Consider the following 6790-nt stretch of genomic DNA (forward strand, 5'->3'; position numbering starts at 1 on the left):
GACCGGTCCAGCCCGAAAACAACACCCCTCCCCGCGGTTCTGGGCACCCTCGTTCAGGGGGCGGGGCTGACCCCTACCCAACGCCTTCAGACCCGGGCCCCCCAGGAGCGTGGCCTGCCCGTGTGTGGCACACACAGCTCTGTGCACCTGGCGGCCGGCTGCATCGAAGTGGCGGCCCTGGAGTCGCCGTCTGGGTTCCCCCTCCGCAGGGTCACTTGGTTCGGCCCGGATCCCCCCTATATGGTAGATGCCACCCCGGTCCACGCGCACTCCGCGGTCCAGCTCAATGGCGGAGGCTACGAGCCCGCGCCGCCAAGCCTCCGCAGGCAGGGTCCGCGCCGGTTGCTCCACTTACCGCGGGGCCAGGGCCAGGGCCAGGGCCAGGGCCGAGGTCCGAGCGGAACGGCCCAACAGTCGACAGGCCCGGATAGCCGAGCCGCCTGCGCCCTCTGCCGCCGTGACGTCATGTGGGCTTTGGGGGCCCGGTGCCTCCTGGGAGTTGTAGTTTGGAGCGAGACCATCCCAGCTACGCCCCTGCTCCTGGACCCCCAAATAAATTCCACGGCTCCTTCTACAGTTCTCTCGGAGTTATCTGTGGTCTCCCTGGGTCTCTGTCTCCTGCTTTATAAAATGGGCTTCCTGGGAGCGAAATGGGAGAGGGCGGGAAGACCCTTAGATGTGAAGAACACAGACCAAACCCTACCTGGTTCCCTTCCCTGCGGTCCCATCCTTCTCCTTCCATTTGTGGAAAACCAGACTGCTGGTTCAAACCCTAGTTCAGCCACTTTTACTGTCTGGAGCAACTCACTGAAACTGCTCAATATTTTAATTTCTGTGTTGGTATAATTAGGATCTATCAACCTTGGGGTTGTGTGGGTATATGAATTTATATATGTAAAGTACCTAGAACAGTGCCAGGCATGGAATTAGCACTATGTGAGTATGTTATTATTACTCATTCGTGCCTGTCACGCTGACTGGGTGACTTTTCAGTGCCAGAGGAGGAGCTTGGGTATTGAATTAACTAAGTAGACTTTTCCCTGACCCACAGAGGAAGACAGTTTCAGTGTCATAAATCCTGATGAGGGCTGCACGGGATGGAAGCATCAAATAGGGTCGGGGACACTGGGACAGGTGCAGCTTGAGTAGGACGTGGCCAGGTGCCCAAGCCGTAGTGGAAAGGGTATGAAAAGACAGAGAACAGCCTGGATAATCTGAGGATATACCTGCAGCCATGTGGAGTCTAGGAAGAAGAGGGGCTGAATGGGGTGACCAGAACTAGATCATAAAGGGCAAGAAGTCTGCATATGTCCTGAGTTAGTAAGAAGTCACTGAAGGGTTTTAATTTGATCTGCTCTTTAGACAGAACCCTGTGGCTGTAGTGTTTGGGAGATAGGGTGTTGGTGAGACCAAATGCAGAGAGACCAGTGAAAAAACAATTTACTTTTTCCAGGCAGGAGATGATGGAGGAGAGACCTTACTCCGTGTGTGTGTTTGTGTGTGTGTACTTGTATTTGTACTGATTGGATTTTTCTTTACCATGGTTATATATTTTCTAAATTTTTTTTAAATTTTAGTTTTATTATTATTATTTTTAATATAAGTTTTGTTTAAGATTTATTTATTTATTTGTCAGAGAGAGAGAGCATAAGCAGGGGGAGCGGAAGGCAGAGGGAGAAGCAGACTCCCCGCTGAGCAGGGAGCCCGATATGGGACTGGATCCCAGGACCTGGGGATCATGACCTGAGCCGAAGGCAGACGCTTAACCGACTGAGCCACCCAGGTACCCTTAATTTAATTTTTAAATTAAAAAAGGATTAAATGAAGCAGGCAACATCTTTGGAGCCCAAAGGCTGTCTATAAACTTCAGCAGAGGTGGGACCCTTTACCATGGATGGCCTGCCTGAGGAATTGGGGGAAGGTCTGTGTAGACCATGAGGATAGGGCTCCCTGAGTCTCTGGATTTCCTCTGTGCCCCTTCATCCCCACACCATTCCCACCCTTTCTTTTCCAGCATCCTAGCAATATACTGGAGTGAGGCCGGGAGGCCACTCAGCTCCCGAGGCGGGCTCGGCTTGAGCCGGTGGGAAGAAGGGAGAGGGAAGGGTGGTTCCGGGGGGAGGACAGCACGCGCCGAGAAGCAGAGGACTGGGAGTGCTTGCGGTGTGCCAGAGCTCCGTGCTCACGTGGCCGCGGCGTGTCCGGTAGTGGGGAGCTGTCACAGTGGCACTGAGGCGGGAGGCATGGGGCAGGACTTCACCCCATTTAACCCCGCTCGCTCGAGCGGCGCGCCGCCTGAACTCGTTGCTGTCACCCAGCGGCCGAGGGTGGTCATGCACCCAGGGCTTTCCCAACACTCCTGCAGAGCTCACCGCTGGTCAGGCACTCTTCGAAGAGCCCTGGGTTGTATTAACTTTCTCTCCATAGCAACTCTCGGAGACAGGTACTGTTATTGTTCTCACTTTACAGAAAGATTAAAAGACTTGAGGGCGCCTGGGTGGCTCAGTTGGTTAAGCAACTGCCTTCGGCTCAGGTCATGATCCTGGGGTCCCTGAATCGAGTCCCGCATCGAGTCCCGCATCGGGCTCCCTGTTCGGCAGGGAGTCTGCTTCTCCCTCTGACCATAACCCCTCTCATGTGCTCTCTCTCATTCTCTCTCTCTCTCTCAAATAAATAAATAAAATCTTTAAAAAAAAGAAAAGACTTGTTCCCCTCTTTTCTCTCCGTCCTTACCCCCCACCCCCCCACACACAACTGCAGCCACACTGGCCTCCCTGTTGCTCCCTAAACAAACCAGGTACACCCCGCCTCAGAGCCTCTCACTGGCTGTTCTCTCCGCCTGGAACACCCTTCCCCTAGATATCCACATAGCTTACCCCTCACCTCCTTCAAGCTTTTGCCCAAATGTCAACTAAATGAAGGCCACCCTGACCATCCTATTTAAACTTGCAAAATAAATAAATAAATAAATAAATAAATAAATAAATAAACTTGCAGTCACCTCCATTCTCCCCACTCTGCTCTACTTTTTATTTTATTTGTAGCATTTGTCACCAACAACATATTATATACTTTATGTATTGATTGTATTAATTGCGCACTTTTTCATCTCTTTTTTTAAAAGGATTTATTTATTTATTTTACAGAAAGAGAGCAGGGGGAGGGCAGAAGGAGAGGGAGAGAGAGAATCTCAAGCAGACTCCCTGCTGAGCATGGAGCCCTGAGCCCCACTGTGGGGCTCAATCCCACGACCGTGAGATCATGACCTGAGCGGAAATCAAAAGTCGGATGCTCAACTGACTGAGCCACCCAGGTGCCCCTTTTCTCTTCTCTTCTAAAATGTAAGACCAGGGGCGCCTGGGTGGCTCAGTTGGTTAAGCGTCTGCCTTCGGCTCAGGTCGTGATCCCGGGGTCCTGCAATTGAGCCCTATGTCAGGCTCCCTGCCCAGTGGGGAGCCTGCTTCTCTCTGTCCCCTCCCACTTGTGCTCTCTCTCTCTCTCTCAAATAAATAAAATCTCTAAAAAATAAAATAAAATGTAACACCAGAGCATGAATATTTGTCTGCTTTCCTGCTTTATCCCAAGATCCTAACACATTTCTGGCACATAACATTTGCACCATAAACATTTGTTGAAAAAATGAAGGAAATTTGGGGCTTTATTTTCTGAGCTATTGAAACGGGATGCTATTGAAAGGCAGAACGTGACAGAACTACATCATTATTTTTTTTAAATAAGCTCTAGGCCAAAAGTGGGGCTTGAACTCACGACCCCGAGTTCAAGAGTCGCATGCTCTACCAACTGAGACAGCCAGACACACCTACAATCATTCTTTTTTTTGAAAGGATCACTTTGATTGTGGTGTAGAGAATCAATCTGTGGATGAGGGACAAGTATACCTGGGAGACCAGTGAGGAGACTACTGCATTTATTTAGGTAGGAGGTGAAGGTAGCTTGGACCAGGGTAGTGGTCTGCATAGATTAAAGGGATTGAGAGAGCAATCCAGGAGGAGTGGCTTGGATGGGTGAAGGGGCCATGTTTAAAATGGGAAACCCCAGATGAGGAACAGGTTTGGGGAAGTTTAAGGGGTTCACTTTGGGGTGCATTGCATTGCATCTGAATGACCTGTGAGGCATCCAGGTGGTGACAGCCAAGAGGCGATCCCACTAAGGGGTTTGTAGCCCAGGAGAGAGATATAGGCTCGGGGCAGAGGTTGGAAGCCATGACCTGTAGGGAGTAAGAGAAGACAGGGGAGAAAATAATGCTGTCCCATGTGGCAGTTTGTATTTCCAAAAATGGCCCACCCCACACAAACGTCTTAGAATATGACTTTGACGCTTCTCAAATCAAGAGATGGAGTTCTGTGTTCCTCCCCTTGGAACTGAGGATGTTTGTGTTACAGTGGAAGGGATACTATGTGACTTTTTAAAAAAACATTTTATTTTTAAGTAATCTCTATGCCCAATGTAGGGCTCAAATGTACAACCCCGAGATCAAGAGTCACATGCTCCACCAGCTGAGCCAGGCACCCTACCATGTGACTTTTAAGCTAAATCGTAAAAGATGATACGGCTTCCCCCTCGCTCCCTGGAGCCCTTGTACTAGAATCTGGAGCTGCTCTGCAAGCAGTCCGACTGCCCTGTATTAATCACCTATGGCTGTGTAACAAGTTACCCCCACAGCATCGCAGCTCAAAACAATAAACATTTAGAATCTTACACAGTTTCTTCGGGTCAGGGATCTGGAAGCAGCTAAGCTAGGTGGTTCTGGCTCAGGATCTCTCATGAAGTTCCAGTCAAGATGTTGGTTAAAACTAGAGCCACCTAAAGGCTTGACTGATGCTGGAGAATCCAGTTCCAGGGTGGCTCTCTCACAAGCCTGGCAAGGTCATGCTGGTTGTTGGCAAAAGGCCTCAGTTCCTTACCAAGCGGTCCATTCCCTAGGGCTGCCTGAGTGTCCTCCTAACATGGCAACTGGCCTCACACAGAGAAGGGAGCAAGATGGAAGCCACAATCTCTTTATGACTTAGCCATGAAAGTGACACACCATAATTTCTGGATTATTCTATGGGCTCAGGTCAGCCCTGTCTAGTGTGGAAAGAGACTACACAATGAATGATATGAATACTAGAAGATGGAAATCTTTCAGGACAATTTCAAAAGCTGGCTAGTGTAGCGTGGAGACTGCCATGCTGAGGAAGCCCAAACTAGCCCCTACAGAGAGACTCCATGGACCCTGAGACTACAAGAGAAAGAATTGCTAGGTTAGCCCTCAGCTACTTCAGTCTCCCACTGTTCCAGTATTAGCCATCATCTCACTGCAACTATGGGAACCAGAATTCTCAGCCAAAACTCTCTTCCCAAATTCCCCACCTATAAAATCTGTAAAAGAAAATTAAATGGCCGTTTTTGTTTCAAGCCATTCTTTTTTTGTGATGATTTGTTGAACAGCAGTATGTCCTCAATGATTCCCACCTTCTGGTATTCACACCACTCTGTAGTCTCTTCCAGCACTGACTAGGGCTGATGTGACCCCATAGGATAATGGAGAAGAGACACAGGCCTAGGGCTGCTATAACAAATCACCACAAATTTAGTGGCTTAAAACCACACAAATTAATTCTCTTATAGTTCTGCAGTTCAGAAGTCTGACAAGGGTCTCACTGGGCTAAAATCAAGATATCAACAGTTCCGGGTGCCTGGGTGGCTCAGTTGGTTAAGCGACTGCCTTCGGCTCAGGTCATGATCCTGGAGTCCCGGGATCGAGTCCCGCATCAGGCTCCCTGCTCGGCGGGGAGTCTGCTTCTCCCTCTGACCCTCCCCCCTCTCATGCTGTCTCTCATTCTCTCTGTCTCAAATAAATAAATAAAAAAAAAAGATATCAACAGTTCCTTTCCAGACACTTTTGGGCAGAATCCATTTCCTTGCCTTTTCTTTCTTCTAGAGGCCACCCAACATTCCTTAGTTCATGACCTCCTTCCTCCATCTTCAAAGACAGCAACACTGCATCCTCTCTGTGTCTTCCTTCCGTAGTCACACCTCCCTCTGACTCCCTTCTTCTGCTGCCCTTTCTCATTTTTCCCCCGCCCTTTTTCACTTTTAAGTGATTATATTGGTTGCACAGGATAATCTGTTTTAAAGCCAGCAGATTGGTAACCTTAATTCCATCTGCAATCTTAATTCCTGTTTGCCATGGAACCTAACATATCCACGAGTCACTGGGATTAGAACATGGGCATCTTTGGGAGCCATTATTCTGCTGACCATGCTGCCTGGAAGAAGAGTGGGTCTGAGGGGCATCTGGGTGGCTCAGTTGTTAAGCATCTGCCTTCGGCTCAGGTCATGATCCCAGGGTCCTGGGATCGAGCCCCACATCAGGCTCCCTGCTCGGTGGGAAGCCTGCTTCTCCCTCTCCCGCCCTCTCTCCGTGTGTCTCTGTCAAATAAAGAAATAAAATCTTAAAAAAAAAAAAAAAAAAAAGGAGTGGGCCTGAGAAGGAGCAGCTAGAGAGAGAGGAGCCAGCAGGAAAGTGAAATATCACAGAATCCAGAGAAAGAGAGTTCCTGGGCAGGAGTGCGCAATAGTGACTAATACTGTTGAGAGGTCAAGCATGGTAAGAACTCAAAAATATCCATTGGTAGGGCCGGATGCCAGAGCAGCCACACCTCCCTTTCCAAGAAAGGTAACCCGCCCCAACCCACACCAATCCAGCAGAACTCCATGGTCTTTATTCACTTGGATACTGTACAAATACTACAATTTCCTTTTGCTGCAAAAAGTATAAAAATAA

The 6790-nt window shown here is 49.1% G+C and overlaps 1 protein-coding gene across 4 annotated transcripts in view; it reads right to left on the minus strand.

Annotated features, from left to right (window-relative positions):
• BCKDK (branched chain keto acid dehydrogenase kinase) overlaps nt 1-482 on the minus strand; it is a 4139-nt gene extending 3657 nt beyond the window's left edge. For 3 of the 4 annotated variants that reach the window (XM_081819671.1, XM_031024326.2, XM_081819672.1), the window contains exon 1: nt 356-482. The gene's annotated coding sequence lies outside the window, so the exon portion shown is untranslated. The remainder of the gene's footprint in view (nt 1-355) is intronic. The other variant, XM_006729851.3, reaches the window with a different exon arrangement.
• Nucleotides 483-6790: the final 6308 nt, after the last annotated feature.

The sequence above is a fragment of the Leptonychotes weddellii genome, chromosome 5 (assembly GCF_054177405.1).
Source record: "Leptonychotes weddellii isolate Sample4059 chromosome 5, ASM5417740v2, whole genome shotgun sequence".
Lineage (NCBI taxonomy): Eukaryota > Metazoa > Chordata > Mammalia > Carnivora > Phocidae > Leptonychotes > Leptonychotes weddellii.